This window comes from Canis aureus, chromosome 31, assembly GCF_053574225.1.
Source record: "Canis aureus isolate CA01 chromosome 31, VMU_Caureus_v.1.0, whole genome shotgun sequence".
NCBI classification, from domain to species: domain Eukaryota; kingdom Metazoa; phylum Chordata; class Mammalia; order Carnivora; family Canidae; genus Canis; species Canis aureus.
Window position 1 is genome coordinate 45,481,085 of NC_135641.1, and position 17,401 is coordinate 45,498,485.

Consider the following 17,401-nt stretch of genomic DNA (forward strand, 5'->3'; position numbering starts at 1 on the left):
TAGGGGAGGGGCAGAACAGAACCTCTTTAAAAGTTGAGGTTGGTGGGATGGGGCTGGCGGGAGGCCCAGACGGCAGTGTGAGTGGACGCCCCGTCTTGGGTGCGCTTGGGGCCCGGCCTCCTGCCCCTCCTGCCCCTCCTGCCCCTCCTGCCCCAGGGGCCCAGCCTCCTGCCCCTCCTCCCCGGGGCCCGGCCTGGGCGGGTGTGTACGGCGGGGCCTCCAGACCGCGTCCCCCTCCCAGTGTGTCCCTCCCCTCCCTCCCCGCCTCACCCTCGCACCCTCTCCCGTCCGACGCGATGCGCTACCAGCAGGGCCTCAGAGAGCGTCTCTGTGCGGGGCCGGGCATCCCCGCCGGCATCTGGGCGGCAGCCACCAGGGCGGCAGACGGCCCCGCTCCGGCCCGGGCGGCGACACCTTCCTGCATCCACTGGTGCAGCGACGCGGGGAGCCCCAGCCCGCCAGCCGGCCTTCTCAACCACGAGTTCAGTGGAGCAGTTGTCACCCTTCCTTGGGAAGCTAAGCTCCCTAACAAGTGCCCTTTACCCCACTTCATGGGAAGAGGAAAATCCCATAGGTGGGTCGTCAGGGTCAGGAACTGTGGTCATTTTTACGTCTTTCTTCCCAGATCCCCGGGAATCCGGGAATATGGGGGAAGAACACCTGCTGCTGGTTGGTGGGAAGCACGTCCCGCATCCCGTGGGCTAGTGACTCCACCTCAGAGGATGCTCTCAGCTAGCACCGTGGCTGCGTCTTTAGGAGGCCGAGCAGGCTGCTTCCAGCTGTTGGTGGAAAGCCCCATGAGTTCCATGGGCTTGAGCCCATTGCTCTGCTTTTGTTCTTTTTGCTGTGAAACAAGTTGCTGAGCCTGAAGCAATTTGTATGGGGCCCCTGAAGGTGGATGAGGCAGCCCCTAAGAACGCAGCCGGGCCTTCTCAGAAGTATCGCGAGCAGAGAATACCAGCCATTTTCCAGAACAACCACCTATTCCAGTGAAGACTCTTGTGGCCCCTCGGTTATGGGGCTGGCTGACTTAGATCACCCTTCCCCACCAGGGGTGCCAGAATGGGAGCCAGCCTTGGCTGCTGCTTCGCCAGCTCGAGCACCGAGTGGTGGCAGTGGCCGCGTACCAGCTGGTGACGGGAAGTCCACGTTGTTGGACCCACGCAGCCTGCATTCCTGCTGCCATGTCTGTGGCCGTAAACCTATTGACCAAGCACCTGCGTGGCTGGAGGCAGAAGCCGACAGGCAGGCTTTCTCTCCTTTGTCTGAAACAGGCGTCTTTGTGGACGTTCACATAATTAAAATTCACACAGATATCCCCATGCGTGGTGCCGGTCTGAGAGGTCCGCCTACACACTGCTTGGCAGACCATCTTCCGATCCTTTCTTTCCAAATCCCTGATGGTCCAGCCAAACCATTGGTTATTGCCCATCAAGCAATGTAGGTGCATCAACATCTTGGGCCACGTCTCAGTCCAGCCAAAGTAGACGGCGACACGCATTGCTTGACGTCCTGCCCACTGAGAGGATTTTTCTTCCATAGTGTTTTTTTTGTGGTTTGCTTTTTAGCCTACTTCTGCTTGTGGCTATAAATGTTCCATTCCTAGTTTGCCAGTATATTAAGGAAGAAACATCTGTAAACCAGACCATTTCTCAGTCATTTGTTCACAGGAATAGCTCCATAAACCTCTCGCATTGGATGAAGGAAAGGTGGATATGCAACAGAAGAATGCGTCCCAGGAGCCCGAGCCATCAGCACACATGGCTTCGTTGCCCTCTGAGACCTGCTTGAGTCTGCCGTTGCACACACCCGTCTTCTTGGTGCAGAAGCGTTGCTGTGCGTGCAGAGCTGTGTGGCCTGATGAATCAGCCAAGACCAGTCAGTGAGAGGCAGCTCAAGTCACAGGCCCGAGGTTCACATTCTCTAAGGCCCAATAGAAAGGCAGGGGCAGTTTTTCAAAAGGAGAATAGTTATCTGGAGCAGAGGGCACCACTTCCTTTCAACCCCCAGGGTGTGCACGCGGTCATGGTCCAGGGGTTGCCATGGGCTCCTTATGGCATCCCTGTATACTGCAGTGACACCCGGTGCTCCTGGATCTGCTGAGATGGGCCATGTAGCCTATATTAGCTGACACTGGGTTAGTACGGTCTCCACGCTGGACTAGCCGAGCCTTCCTTTACTTTGTCGTCGCTCCGTTCCGGCTGTCTATGGGCTTAACACTCAGCTGGTCAGAGAAGCGCACTGAGAATATGCTATATGTTGCCTCCAAAGTATGGAGGCCCACCGAGTGGTGAGAACTGTTTTTGGTTATAGTTGGTGCAAGGTGTAAGGAATCGTCTTTCACCTTGGAGGGAATATCCCAACAGGACCCAGAATATTGGGTTCCTAGGCACCTCATCTGGGTGACTGGCTCCTAAGCTTCATGGGTTGTCACCTCTTCCCTCCGATGAGCATGCGTCTTGGGTGCCCAGTGGACATGCTACCTGCTGTTCATCAGATTCAAGCATCATGTTGTCCTCCGTGCAGTGGACCAGGCTAATCTCTCCTGGGATTAAGTTCCTTGCAGACTAGATTATGCTAAGAGATGTGACGTAGCCCTAAAACAAGATGATGAAGGTATTTTCTGGTAGTCCATTTTACATCTAAAACTGATATGGGGAAAAAAGCGATTATTAGAGCAATAGCTGCCCAAATATGGGGCCATCATATGGAAGGCTGGAATTGGGCCTGGAAGATGATGGGAAAATAAAAAGAATCAAGTTCTTTACAATTCATGGAATGTGGATTCTGTGGCAGATAATGTGGTTGGGAGTGAGCATGGAAGAAACTTTTAAAAATATATCAAGATATGATTACTGGGTCTTCCTTTGAAAGGGACATCATATGGCCCCTGTGGCATTCTTGGCTCGTTGTAAAACACTGTCAAGTCTTTTAAGGATTATGTGGAAGATACATGAGTTAATGATAGAAAACAGACTCTAAATGGTGCAAGGTCCTTGCCGTTTACTGTAGCTCTTTCAACAGACGTGTAGAACAGTCAGGCTAAGGCGCATTCCCATTGTGTAGAGGAAGAAAGCAAGGTTTTCTGTATTCAGGTAACTAGTCTGAGTTCTCACAGCTGCTCAGTAGCAGAGTTTCAAATCAAAACCAGCTGTATTGGTTGGACACTGGTACAGGTGGTGTTCCTAGGGAGCTGTGCATGTGTTGATATAATTGCAATATTAATTCACACACTTTTGTCTTATTTTTCTCTCCTCTTCCTTCACAATCCCTATCACAACTTTTGAAGACTGGGAAAGAATGGTGGTCTTTAGTTTGTTCTTCACGTAGCGGGGATCCACACCCAGCTTCCTGGAAGCGTGGTGGAGAGATCTTGGAGAGAGTGGCTATGTGGTGAAGCTGGAGAGGCCGAATATCAGGCCCTGGCCTTTCTGGCTTTGGCAGAGTTCTGTGCCAAACTTGGCAGGACTCACAGAGCTGTCTGAACTTACGGGATGGCGAGAGCTTGGACAATGAGCGCACGGGTGGTGGCTGGTCTGTGTTGAAGACCAAGTCATGTGATCCGGGTAGGCTCCTGGGGGCTTTTGTACAACATGGGGAGGCCCGGTAAGAGGAGGGCTTATGTTCAGATGTATTTTGATTTTGGAACAAAATGAAGTATAGTGACATTTGTCATCAAACCTTGTGTGTGGAGTAAAAGTCACACCTCCTATTTGTGTATTTATTCTGGGGCATAGAAGGGAAGAGCAGGGCAGCGGTGTCAATGGGACTGTGGTCTTGGGCATTAGAGAGCTTGAGGGCTTGCTTTCTCTCACCAAGGGCTCAGAAGGAAGAGCGGACCTTAGGTGCACCTACATGTCACCATCAACCGTTTTTGGTCTATTACTGGTATGGGCCAGTGGCTGATTCACCTGGTGCATGGGAGAGAGCGCTCATGAGGCCAAGATCGGGCTCTCGTTCCCATACAGTGAAAGACAACGAGTGAGAAAGAAGTCGAGCTCCAGTCACTGTGGGTTGAAGCCCTAACCCGCACCAGCTGCCTTACAAACATGTGCGCTGGGTTACGGGTGGTCAGGCGAGGGGTGTGCACAGGTCAGCACCAAGGCTCGCCATCGCCAGGGCAGGGACGCAAGGTCCCACAGATGTCCCTGTAATCTCTGAGTGCTTGGAAAGGAGCAGACGCTGCTGCCGTCTGAACTAATTCACAAAAAAGAAACATATCAAACCAAGTCCCTCTAGTTTCTGAATAGAATCTGATATGGCAAAAGGCTCTATCGCTCATTGGCTCAGTGCCACATCTCACCTGCATTAAACATTTCACCCAGAATCTGTGCGTATTGTATCATTCACTAAAATGATACAAATTTTAAGAAGCCTGTTTAAAATTCTGCAAAAGAAAGGTGAGAATTCTGAGATGACATTTTAAATAAAAATGCTGTAAAGGAAACCGTTATTAGTACATGTGCAATGTTCCTAAGATTTTTCCCCCTATTATTGTGGTACAATTTATATACAATGGGCTGGTCTTAAGGGTTTGGTTCAGTGAATTTTGATACTTGTATGTACCCATGTAATCACCCCTCAGTATATGGTGCAAAACCCTTCCGTCGTCCCAGAAGGTCCCCTTCTGTTCTTTCCCAGTCAGTTCCTCCTAGGCGACCACTACTGTATCATGAGAGATTAGTTTTGCCTTTTCTTTCTTTCTTTTTTTTGAAATATTTTATTTATTTATTCATGAGAGACACACAGAGAGAGAGACAGAGACACAGGCAGAGGGAGACGCAGGTTCCCTGCAGGGAGCCTGACATGGGACTCGATCCCAGGCCTTGGGATCAGGCCTCAAGCTGAAGGCAGACGCTCAACCACTGAGCCACCCAAGGGTCCTAGTTTTGCCTTTTCTTGAACCTCATGGAGATGCGGTCAAGCACTATGGACTTCTTTGTGGTTGACATCTTTCACTCAGTGTTTTTGAGGTTCATGCACTTTGCTACATATATCAGAAGTTTACTCCTTTTTATTTGGGTATGAAGATACTACAAGTTGTTTGTCCACCATCCTGTTGGTGGATATTTGGGTGGTTTCTTGCTTTCAGCTATTAGGACTAAAGCTGCTATAAACATTTCCCAAAACTATTAAAACTTATGTTTAAATTCTCATTTTTCAGGCGAAATCTCTCAGAGCAGTAAAAGTTCTTCCACAGTGTCTCCTACAAACTGTTGCCTGGTTTCTTCACTTTGCTTTGATGTTTTCTGCAGTTACTGAGATAAAGGAGTCGCGAAAAGTTAAATGTTCCCAAGTGACTGATGAGTTAGGGGTACAGTATTGAGAAGGACCGACTGAAACACAGGTTCCGTGCATCAGGTGGGCATCAGCTTCCTGAGCCATGCCCACTTAAATCCAAACAAGTATGTTTTGCATCACACCTTTCAAAGCCCCTCTTCTGTTTGCCAAGATGGGTTCATTCAGTAACTCATTGTTGGCTTGTTTCCTCAACAGGAATCTGTCCGGCTCCTATTATATGTTTGTTGGGCTGGTGCTGGGCTCTGCACACATTACGGCAAGGGTTACCCTTGGGTCAGACCAGGGTGATGCCCATAGAGGAAAACTACCTGCATGTTTTTGGGATTGACCTGAAGACAAATAAACTGATGGGGTAGAAGTGTGGGGAGAGTTTTGTGGAGACATCAGGATTTATAAAATATATGTCCCTGTTCTTGCCAAGAGCCCACCTGATCATATTCTAATGACGGTGTCTTTGTTCAACTGTAATTTATCTCATTATGGTTTCCTCTCCCATTTCAGGGGCAGAACAGAGACTCTTTTCTTTTTTTAAGATTTTATTTATTTATTTGAGAGAGAGAGAGCACACGAGCAGGGGAGGGGCAGAGGCAGAGGGAGAGCAGACTCCCTGATGAACAGGAACTCTGACATGGGGGTGGATTCCAGGACGTGGAGTCATGACCCGAGCCTAAGGCAGATGCTCAACTCATGAGCCACCCAGGCACCCCAGAGACTGTTTTCTATTGGTGTTTGGTATCTCAGTCCAAGGCCTGCTCTCAGAAGCGAGTAGCTAACTCTGTTTAGGTTTGCAAAGTAATATATTTTTTGTATTTAGCAAGTAACTAACTCTGTCTAGGTTTGCAAAATAATAAATAAATAAAATGCAGGAAAAGGGGCATCTTAGGTGGGTCTTCAAGAGGATATGAGGGTGCTGGTGAGTGGTAGGGGGCTGCTATTCCAAACAAGGAGCATTTCGGTCTGTGGAGGTCCTTTGGGCACTAATTGTTTTCTTTCTTGAAAATGTTTCCATTTAATATTCCTGAATCACCATCATGATTTTGAATCCCTTTTAGCAATTCAGCTTTTAATTAACTTTTTAAAAGCCCTTACTACATACATATCTATGTAGCAAAATGGTGGTGAGCCAAGATTTTTTTTTTTTTACAGAAGATTATGTTCTTGTCATTTCTTTAAACAATTATTCTGTTGAATGCCTTACATACAAAAGAAGAATATGACAAAAACAAAATAGTTGCCTAACGTCTCAACAAAGACTTTTATCCTGAATAGAATGAATAAAGGGGATTGTTATTATTATGATTTTTAGCCATCCCTGGTAGGAAGAATGATCTATTTTTCCAATAATTTAAAAAATTAAATAGTTTCTCCTTCATAATTGATAATCAAATCCAGCCAATTTAATTTATTGTTGAAGAATATGCATCTCTTTGGTTTATAAAGACGATTATTAACAAAGAGATTGGAATCTCTTTATTTCACAGTTATCATTCGAGTGGAAACTGTACATAAGGATTCAGGAAGAGTATTTTAGTATTACTTTTTTTTTCTTCCTTTATGCCTACAGGCTTTGAGTAAATTGCATAGGAAACTTCTCTGATTGAATGTTGGAGGTCATCTTTTGGTAAGCATGGCACACAATGAGCCTGGGCATTATGAATTCTAAGATGCAAATTACAGGAGCTTTGAAGCTAGGGATGATTCTCCTAGGCAGTGCGTTGCACAAAGGAGCGGAGTGGAAATGTCATCATTTATGTTTTATTTTGGACAGGATCATCTCCTCAATTCTTTCCTTTCCTACTTTGCTTTAGCAGATTCTGACATAAAAGAAATCTCATATTCTGTGTAGATATAATGCAGAAGTCTAATATTTTAGAATTCAGAATAAAACTTTCTTTCCGTGCCTTTAATAAGATCTTAGAGCATTTAAGAAGCATTAATTAAGCTTTACAAAGCAACTGTAAGATGATTTGGTCAATTCAAAAACATAGTCATAAAGTCTGTGCTCAACTTTCAATTACTCTGTGTCCCAGTGGAGAGAAAGCACAGATAATACAAACTACAGATAATACCCAGACCACTTCTACTCCATGAACAATGGCAAAGATACTTTTAAAAATGCGGCTAATCGCTTATATTTGATCTTAGAATGCATTCTATATTTTTTTCATAAAACCAGATGAAAATATGTTGCCATAATTATGCTTCACTTAAAGGAGATCTACAGTGACTTCGGTCTCCTGGTATATATGCTGATTACTGGAAGAACGAAATACCTACGTGTCGGAAGTGGTCCTGAGATTAGTGTCTGCCTGTCTGCGATCGGCAAAGTGAAGTCACCTCCACCAGGTTGCATTTCATATGAGAGATGGGCCAGTGCTCCTGGTAGGGAATCTACACCAGCTGAGCCCCACTCATCTGACGGGCAAGCACGAGGCTCCCTAGAGTGACAGATGACTTGTTAGGGTTACTTAAGAACATTATTATTTATCATAGAGAAGAGGGCTCAGGGAAGGGAGAGGGAGAGAGAGGGAGGAACTTAAATTTTCCACAGTTGAAGAGCGTCCAAGCCACATTGTCTTGGCATTCAGCTACCATTAAACGGTCGTAACTCGATGGCAACAGCCTCCACCGAGACTGTTCTAGGCTCGGGGCCTTGTCTGCTTCCCGTGTCTGAGTTGGGTGCCACTCCTGGACTCTGCCTTGAAGGCTGCAGGTACCTGTGGTATGTGTACGCTTCACCGCGTTGCCTCTGAAGGCTTCTGTGCTCTGTGGGAAGCTGGGACCATGACGACCTTGTTTATCATTTCGGTTGGAAATCCTACCAAGTGGCTCACCAGGGATTATCATTCACTAAATACTAATGGCAGTTGCATACAGTGCTCTCTTAATGCAAAAAAGATCAAGGAAAGAATGTATTCACAGCTACAGTCACATACGCTCACGCTCTCTCCCTTTCTATGCCCACCCCTCCACGTTGAGCCCCAACTCCGATGCCCACCCCCTTCCATGTCGAGCCCCAACTCCTATGCCCACCCCCTTCCACATCAAGCCCCAACTCCAGTGCCCACCTCCTTCCAGGTCGAGCCCTGACTCTGATGCCCACCCCCTTCCACATCAAGCCCCGACTCTGGTGCCCACCCCCTTCCATGTCGAGCCCCGACTCCTTCCTAGCTGGTTTCTCTGCCTATTACCCAAGAACCAGAGCGGATGGCTTAGAGATGGCAGATGCTGGGCTGTCACAGATAATATACAGGGTGTACATGACATCTAGAAGTGGTAGCTTTAACAGAGAAGCAACTTTTTGATATGGCCTAAAAGTAAACCACTAAACTTTCAGCTTCCCGAAAAGAATCCGTAAATGTACTCAATGGACACTCTTACCCCACAGCGAGCCTTACCCCAATTCTAAGCAAATCAAGCTCTTCAGTGACCTCTGGACGGTGACACAGGTGACAGGGTTCATGGTCAAGCCAGGGCCGGGTTTCCTGACCCTTCCAGCAGTATGTTCTGAGCATGCTCTAGTCCAAGGCAGCACGGGCTGCCATAACCGAATGCCACTGATGGGGTGGCTTACACAACAGGCATTTATTTCTTGCAGTTCTTACAGTTTTGGAGGCTGGGAAGTCCAAGATTAGGGTGCTGGCAGACTCAGTGTCTGGGAGGGGCCCACTTCCTGGTTTGCAGACAGAGGCCTTTTCTGGGGAGGGTGCTGGGGGGAGGGACAGGGAGAGAGGCAATGCTCTGGTCTGCTCTCTTCTAAGAGCACCAACCCCATTATAGGGCCTCCACCCTCAAGGCCTCCTCCAATCCTAATCACCTTCTGAGGTGCATTTCCAAATGCCCATCACACTGGCAGGCTAGGGCTTCCACCAATGAACCTGGGGTGGGGGTGGGGGGACACGAATACTCAGTCCGTAGCACCCATGCCATCTTAAAGGGAGAGTAGAAAGGAGGCACCTACTGAGCACCAGCCCTGGGCGGCCTCAGGACTCTCCTTTCCATGAGCAGATCTGATCCATTTCCACAAATTTAGGACTAGTTTTGCTTTTAAAATTGATCTTTGAAAAATAATGGAATTTTCCTGTATATCAGGGGCCACTGCTAAGAGCCCAAGTGCTAGAATCTTACAACTGAGCCCTGGTGAGGTCAGCGTGGTCTGATGGAGCGAAGTGGGTATGACAGTGACAGGCAGCATTGGGGGGGGGGTGGCCCACCACATGCTTTAGGAGGAGGTCTGGTCCTACAGCAAGAGTTGCTCAGAAGTGGGAGGATCCCAGGAACGGAGAGAGACGTTGAGGATGGGCCATGTGGAAAAGTCCAGAAAGGCCGGTGGCTGACATCCAGAGTGCTCACCTTCAGACCCAGGCCCTCTGTCTGCGGATTGTGGCTGCAGGCCCCTCAGAAGGCCCTGACTTTTGCTTTCCCAGCACTTACCACCAGCTGTGATTATACACCTCTCTGTGCGGTTTAATTTTCCTTTTTGGTCCTGTCTCCCCTTTGGCAAACGCTATGCATTTCTGTCTTGTTCTGTCATTGTTCCTTTATCCCCTTAGCACAGTGTTTGGCATGTAAAAAGCACACATGCATGTATTTCTTCGCTGGATTAATGAATTAATTTGAGGTCGTTGCATTCATTCCCAGAGGGGCTGAGTTAGCAGGTAGGGTGGTCGCACAGAGCTTCATTGATGGAAAGGGCAAGAATCCCAGTCATCAGATGACGATGGGTTGGGGCCGAAAAAGGAAGTCATGGATGCTGAGACTCAGAATCCGGGGCCAATGTTCTTGGTCTCTCCTGCCTCGGGTGAGAGGAGGTCGTGAGGCTCTGGATCGGGAACGAGCATATGCGCCCCGGGTATTTGCAGCAGCGCGGAGAGGCCGTGGGCTCTGTCATCTGAGCGCTGCGGGGCTGACACAACGTATTCTGAATGCATTTGATTCTTCTTTTTAAGCTCCGAAGGCTATTCTAGATCTCTCTGCGAGCTGAGCACACGCAGGATTCTTTTTCCCCCCTTCTCACCTAGGTTCTTTGATCCAGCTTGAATCGCGGCATCTGTAGTCAAGGAAACACCCGTGGCCATCTGAGAACATACCACCACCACCTGCGGGCCTACTTCTCCCAACAACCTGAGTGTTCGTTTGGCCTCGTCCCCCACCCCCCCACAATGCAGAGTCACAGGTGGAAGCCTATAGGTTTGTGCGGGGACCCCAGAGCACATCGGGAAAGCAACACTCAGGGTCCCCCCTTCCTCCAACAGGCCTTCCTCAGAGAGTGGCTTCTGTTCCTTCTGTAGAAAGTTGGGCATCTTGCAGTTTCCGTGTCCAGAGAGGCCCTGTGCACAGGTCGTGGCAACCCAGGCACGCAGGGACACTGTGCCCTGGACCCTCTGCCTCGGCTGGCTCTGGGCTGCGGCTCTCACGGGCAGGCCGGCCGGCTCCGGATCGAGCTCTATCTCGGGTAAACCGCTCGGCTCAGGGCTCGCCCTTGGGTGATAACACTGTGGCCCAGCTAATAATAGAAACCACAAATCCCGCCTGCCAGTCCTACGCGCTGACCTCTAATCCACTTGCAGCAAGGACAAATGTTTTCAGGAAAATCAGATGACGCTGCGGAGAGCACGGTGGCCCGCTGCGGTCGCACCTGCCCTGCCGCCTGCACTGTGTGCACCTGCCCCCAAGCCACCTCGACTCCCAGTGTGGCCCGGGCTGCGAGAGCCGTGGGGGACTTGGGGGGGGGGCAGGCAGGAGGGGAAGGATGGAAAGCGCCATCACCACCACCTGTCACCTGATGACCGGAGTGTGTGCAGTTCCCGCCCCTCGCACCTGGGCCACCGGGGCCGCGTGCAGGAAGACGGCGCACACGTGTGTCCGGCGGGGGGTCGGCTAAGGGGGCAAATTCCTTACCGGGTGACCCGGCCTGAGGCCCGAGGCCACGTGCTCGGGGGATGGGAGCCCTGAGCCCTCCAGTCCTGAGCCCCTGGGCCCCCCGGGGCGGCTCAGCCCTGGAAGCGCATGACAGTCCATTTATTACCGAAGAAGCAACGAAGGGGGTCAGATTAAACCGGCCCGTGATCATTGGAAGATGCTCATTCCCTCTTTTTTCTTTTCCTTCAGGAAATCACTTTAGTAGTTTCTTGCGTGTTTTTCAATATTTTATGCAGATAGAAACAAACACAGATAGATACGCGCTCCTGTCTGCCCGTGTACCTTACAAAGGTGAGTCACTCAATCTTTGGGGTCAGAAATTTCAGACTTGTGTTCATGGAATAATGAAACCCGGCCAGGGGAGGGTAGATGTTCCAGAACTCCGATTTTGCCAGCCAGTCACGTGGAAGTGCGAGGGCCCTGCTTTCTCAGGGGTCCGGAGTCAGGTGCTCCCCGGTTCCCATCCGCCAGCAAACAGTACACACTTGCCTTCACTCTGGTCTGCAGTGAAAATAAAATCAGAAGAGAAAGAAGAAGATAGAAAGTGGAACAATGTGGTTGGGAAATTCCCACACCTTTACCCTTAAAAAAATAAGAAAGAAAGAAACTCTCTTGTAAGTAAGGCCAAAGAGAATGTTGAATGCATACACTGTGAGTCAAAGAAAATAGTATTAACATTTATGCATCAAAGTGGATCGTTGGCGTTGGCCGCGTAATTGAGATTTCAGGGCCTGCGCGCTATGTCAGTGCGTTTATATCAAACCACAAGTGTCTGAGTTCTTATGCTTAACTACCCAGTTTCTGGGGTGTTTTTGTTTTTTTCCTCTTGTTTTTGGCCTCCGAGTAAGTATCCAAAGGATGGATCTGTTAACAGAGAACAGGACCAGCCAATAGGGAGGAAAAACAGGAAGAGCCTTCCATAGCTCAAGAGACTTAAATGTTTGTTGTTGTTGTTTTCTCAGGTCTTTGTCTAAGCGGATTCGATTTAGGAGTATGAACCAAGGAAAATTACAACATCATGCTTTGGCCAGCTCGCTTCAGATAGTGGCTTGTGTGACCAATGGAAGTCACGGGGGAAGGGAAATTCGGAGAGCAATGTGGAACTTCCCCATCATCTCAGGGTTTCGCAACACGCGCAGGAAGCGTTCGTAGCTGGCCCTCCGTTAGCCCAGAGGTTGGCCAATCCCTTGTTTCGCCATAAGGTGCCTTTTGGGCACAAGGTCCCGGAGTGCAGGCGGCATGGCCGACTGGCGGTCCTCCTGGATCCCGGCTGGGAGATGCCCGATGTCGTCCATGGTGACGCGGGCCGTCGGGGACCTGGGGAGGTCCTGGCAGCTGTGCCCGGCTGAGCACCCCTGCAGCAGGCTGCTCTGTGTCCACCTGCCCTGGGCATCCCAGGCAGCCTTCCGAGTGCAGCGCCCGATCCCTGAATCTGAGACACGGATGAATGTCTGGGTGTCGCCCTCGAATTCCAACTCACACGAGTACGACTTGTCTACACAGCCTCCGTGTGCGCGGGGCCGAGCCGTGGCCTCCGGCTGCGCACAGGGGAGGACAAGCAGCCATGGTAGCCGACTTTACCACGTGTAGGTGTCCCGCTAGTGTTTGTGGGTTTTCCCCCCTAGACATAGTCACGTGTTTCTAAAATGCTTGGGGAGATCTTTGACGTGATCGTTTTTCCTATTGTGTTCAAAGAATTCCTCGCCGGTTGCCTGTGCTGTGCGAGGCTCCAGAGATGCTCCAGGCCAATGGCCCAGTGCCTTGTATTTCACGGACACAGACGAGAAGCTCAGAGAGGGTAGGCCTTGCTCGCGGTCACTCGGCGGGTGGCCTGCAGGTCCTTCCTAAACTGTGCCCTCAGGTCCCGTGTTTCCACGGCTCCTCGTTAAGCAAAGGCCGTCACTAGGAGCAATCCTGCCCCACACTCTGTGCCCGGTGCTCTTTGCCCCTAAGATGCTGGGGATGCCAGCGAGGGGGCCGTTGGCGGACATCAGAGGGGGCGAGCTGCTCAGCTTCCTGCCCACTGAGGCAGGGCGACCCGGGGGCTCCTATCACATCTGTCTTTCCGAACGACCCCCACAGCGAAGCTGGAATTGAGCCGAGGCCCAAAGCGCAAATACAACCAAATTCATGCTGCTTTACCCCCCTTGGGCCGTGAGGGCTCCCCTCTGTGTAAGATACAGAAATGGGAGACGGATACTAGGGGCCGTCAGGGGGAAGACGAAGTTGTTTTGGTTTTGGCAGGAGCCTGGTGAGGGTGGGTAACGGCTGTACCCGGAGATGAACCCGATGGCGTCTTGGTTTAGGGCTGGCGAAGGGTGTCAGTGCGGCCCTGGGTTGCTCGGTAGGCCTAGCAAAGTGGGATCGATGAGCAACTCTAAGATTCCAGATATTCATAAGATCAAAAAAAAAAAAAATCGATTCAGGAGAGGTGCGGCGTTTACCCACGTAAGACCGGGAGGGGAGAGCAGCTCCCCTGAGTGGCTGTGGGGGTGACGCGCTGCCGCCGATGCTCGCCGTATTCTTCAGAGGAGCCCGGAGCACGGCACCTGATGTGAACGTGTGCTTCTGGGGTGTGCAGGGTGGGAGCACATCGTGCACTCAAACACACACGCAGCGTTTAGGGCTCAGTGGTCCGTCCTCCAGGAGATCTTCTGCATCTACTGTTCCTAAAAGCCATTTTTAAAAATAATTCTTGAGTCACAAAGAAAGAAGGAGTTGACTAGTGAATCCAGGGGAGATTCTGGGTCCTGAGGCAGAGGCTCCCACGGCTCCCCAGTGTCCGTGCCCCGGGTGTCCTCACGGGTGGCTAGAGGGCACACCTGCCACCTGTGCCGGGCAAGGGAGACCGTGTGGCGGACCTGGTCAGTGTGGTGTGAGCACCCCTTCCTCTCTGACGGTGCCCGGGGGTGTGAGCGCCCCCTCCTCTCTGACCGTGCCCGGGGCAGTGTAGAGCCCCCACTCCCCTCCTGTCTCCCACTCCTATCCCCCCCATACTCTCCCACCCCATACACCCTCACAGAGTCGTCGAGGGAGACAGAGCTGGGCTTGGGGTTTGGCATGTGGTGGGGACGGGACTCAGTTGTGACCTGTGAAGGTCGCCGCTCCCTACAAATCTCTGCTCAGGGTTGGGCCTACATGGGAAGGCCGAAGGCGGGACCCGCTGTGTGGCGAAGCTGGCTGGCCCCCAGCAGGCCAGTGGGTCTGGTGACCAGGCGCCCCTTCCCGCCATCACACCTTTCCCGGTACCTCCCCCACCCCCCCAGCAATGGCCTGCCGACCTTCCCACTCTGGCCAGGCTGCCGCAACGGGGACCTGCTTTTGAGTAACGTTCCTACGATCCTTCTGGAAAAAGAGGCTGAAGTAACAACAGCCGTAACTCCTGGTAGTAAGTACAGGCCCTGAGTCCTACAAGGTGGGTTTGTTCTGTTTTCCACTCAAAAGCCTCCGATGAGTCTATCAGGTCATTTTTTTTGACGTGAGAAAGTCGTAACGATACTCCTTGAGAAGCCATGTGTCTGGAGAGATGATCTCACAAAAATAGACTCTTTTCATTGAAACGGGAAATAACTCGGTCTCTGAAGAGCTGTGCACCAGGTAAGTCTTCCTTTGGGAATTCGGCGTCCTCTTCCTTTGCTGCTGACCACGAGTATGAACAGAGCAGAGCCGTGGCCAACAGCGCCAGCACGGCTGTGCGGACCTGGCCCTCCTCGACAGCGAGCCGAGTTATTCGGGACGGGAAGGATTTTATCTAAGTACGTTTGTTTTCTTGTGTCACACCATATGCCATTGGGTCTCCCATCGTACGGACCTTCTAATCTCGTTCACAGCCACAGGGGTCGAAAACAGATAATCAGCCTTTAGGCCCCTGACGGTGAGCAGCGGCCCGGCCTGGGACCTGCCTCGGGTCGCCCGCCGCCGCGCCCTGGGACCCCTACTGCTCCATTTTGCGTGACTCAGTTTCCACATGTGCGGGTCCGTCGTTTGTCTCGCCGTCTGTCCGGTCCCCCTGCAGCGGAGCATCCTCATTTTCTAGCGATCGCAGCGTAACCCGTGACCCTGTCTTCAGGCCTAGCGAATGCTCCCCGAGCGTCATCCCGCGGTCACCGCGTGGCTCTCTGCCGCTCCCCCCGCCGCCTGGCTGCCCTCACTCGTTCATTCCTTTGCACGTTTGATTTCTGTGGCTCTAAAGGAAACTTCTCTCCTCAGAATGCCGGGTCGGCCAGTAGTGAGCTGGCCGAGGGACTGAGTGAAACCGTGAACCCTGACTTTGCTTGGCTCCTGCCGGTTCCTCCGGCTGCCGGGCCGTCAGCTGTTTGGGCCCCTGCCGCTGGGCCGCGCACCCATCAAGAGCTCTCCTTTGTCACCAGAAGCCTCTCCGTTCGCCAGGGGCTCCGCGAGTGTCCTGCGAAATAAGGGGGGGCTCTCGCGAGTGCATTTAGAGAACCGCAGGCACCTGTGCATTTTCAAGGTGGTGACAGAGGGTTGCAAACTGAAAAGGGGTGAGGTAGTTTAGGTGGCTGGGTTTGTCCGGCAGCCGTGGGGCCTGACCGAGGAAAGACGAAGGGCAGAGTCGGGTTTCCTACCTGAGCCCGCCCGACAGTGCGGGCAGCGTGGCCGTGGGAGAGGACGTCTCCCAACAGGAGGAGGGAAGGGCCAGCCCGACCCGACCGTACGGGATCCCTCGGCCTCGAGCCCAGGGCTCCCCAAACCTCGGTTGTAACTTGGCCACCGCGGGTTCGATTCCCGTGACGCCGCTCAGGGCGATGGGCCACTTGCCGATTTTGCAGTTCATGGCGAGCTGCTGAATCAAGCTGCACGGCCCCGTTGAGGTCGGCGTGCAGGGGGGTGTGCGGCGTGCAGGGAAGCAGCGGGACAGCAGGGGCTTGGTGCTCAAGTGTCCTCGGGCTCTGGGTGTTGGTACCGTCGTTAGGGTGGCTGTCTGACTTGTGCTTTGCCGCCGCGGTGGCCGCCGCCCGTGGTCACCGGATAGGCCTTGGCCAGCTCTCCTGGCCGCTGCCCTGCCCAGTGGCTGTATCTCTCCCCCCCAGCGTGCTGATCGTAGTTGGAAGTTATGAGTCAGTGAGCAGCGAGGGCGGGGAGGTGGCGGGGAGCGTGCGGCCAGGACTTCCTGCGGCAGCTCAGGGTCGCTGTCTCTGGGCAAGGCAGACACTCACCGCGGCCACGGGAACACGTAAGTCGGCCGGCATCCGCTGGTGCAAAACGGACCTGGGGAGAGTACGGGGCGCTCACGAGGGGCGTCAGAGAACCGCATCCCTTTCTGCTGGCATCGGGGTGCAGCTGAGAGCCCCGTCACCGTATCGCTGTTATCGACACCTTCACATTACTAGTTGGTGAGACTCCTCAGCGCGTCACATTTGCCTGCCCTCAGTCGGCTCCTTGCAGCCGCAGCTACGTCCTGGTGAACAGTTTCTAAGTGGTTTGGGGCCCGGAAGTCAGTCTAAAATTATGATGCTGACATGGAAGGGTGCGGCCTCGGGGCGCTTCTTCGTGACAGCTGTGCATTTATGTGAAGAGACCCTCTTCCCGACAACGAGGACACAATCACAAATGGGTCCATTGCTGACTCTTTTAAGGGTATTTTTATAGACTCTATGTAAATACGTATTCCCTGAAATACCCCCCAAAACTCAGTCGCCCATAGCAGTGTTGTTATAAATGACCTATTTCCAGATGTTCATTCATATTTGCATCTGGTATTTGCATCATAATGTAAGGCCTCGCTTCCTGCTCCCCCAGGCTCCGCCCCGTATCACTAACAACACCCAGTACAGGACATTCAATAAATAAGGAGTAAACCCTCAATCCATGTGCTCGACCCCAGAAATCTCACGAAGCAGCAGTGTTCAAACGAACTGTCAATAAACCTGCAGTGTTCAAACGAACCGTCATTGTCGCCTCGTGGCCCTGCGTTGGGAGGGCCACCACGGCCTCTTCCCGCAGCTTTGTGGCCACCACATTTCCTCATCTGACTCGTTGCCGATGGCGTGGAACGGTCGCGGCCCCTCGTGCCCATCACCTGGGCTCCCTGGCACTTCCTCTGCCTCACGACCTTGAAACCGCTGCTCACCCCTCAAAACTCAAGCAGAGGGCCAGCGCCTGGACTCCCCTGTGACTCCCCGGGGCCGGCCGGGCCTTGTCCCCTGTGTGCCCTGAG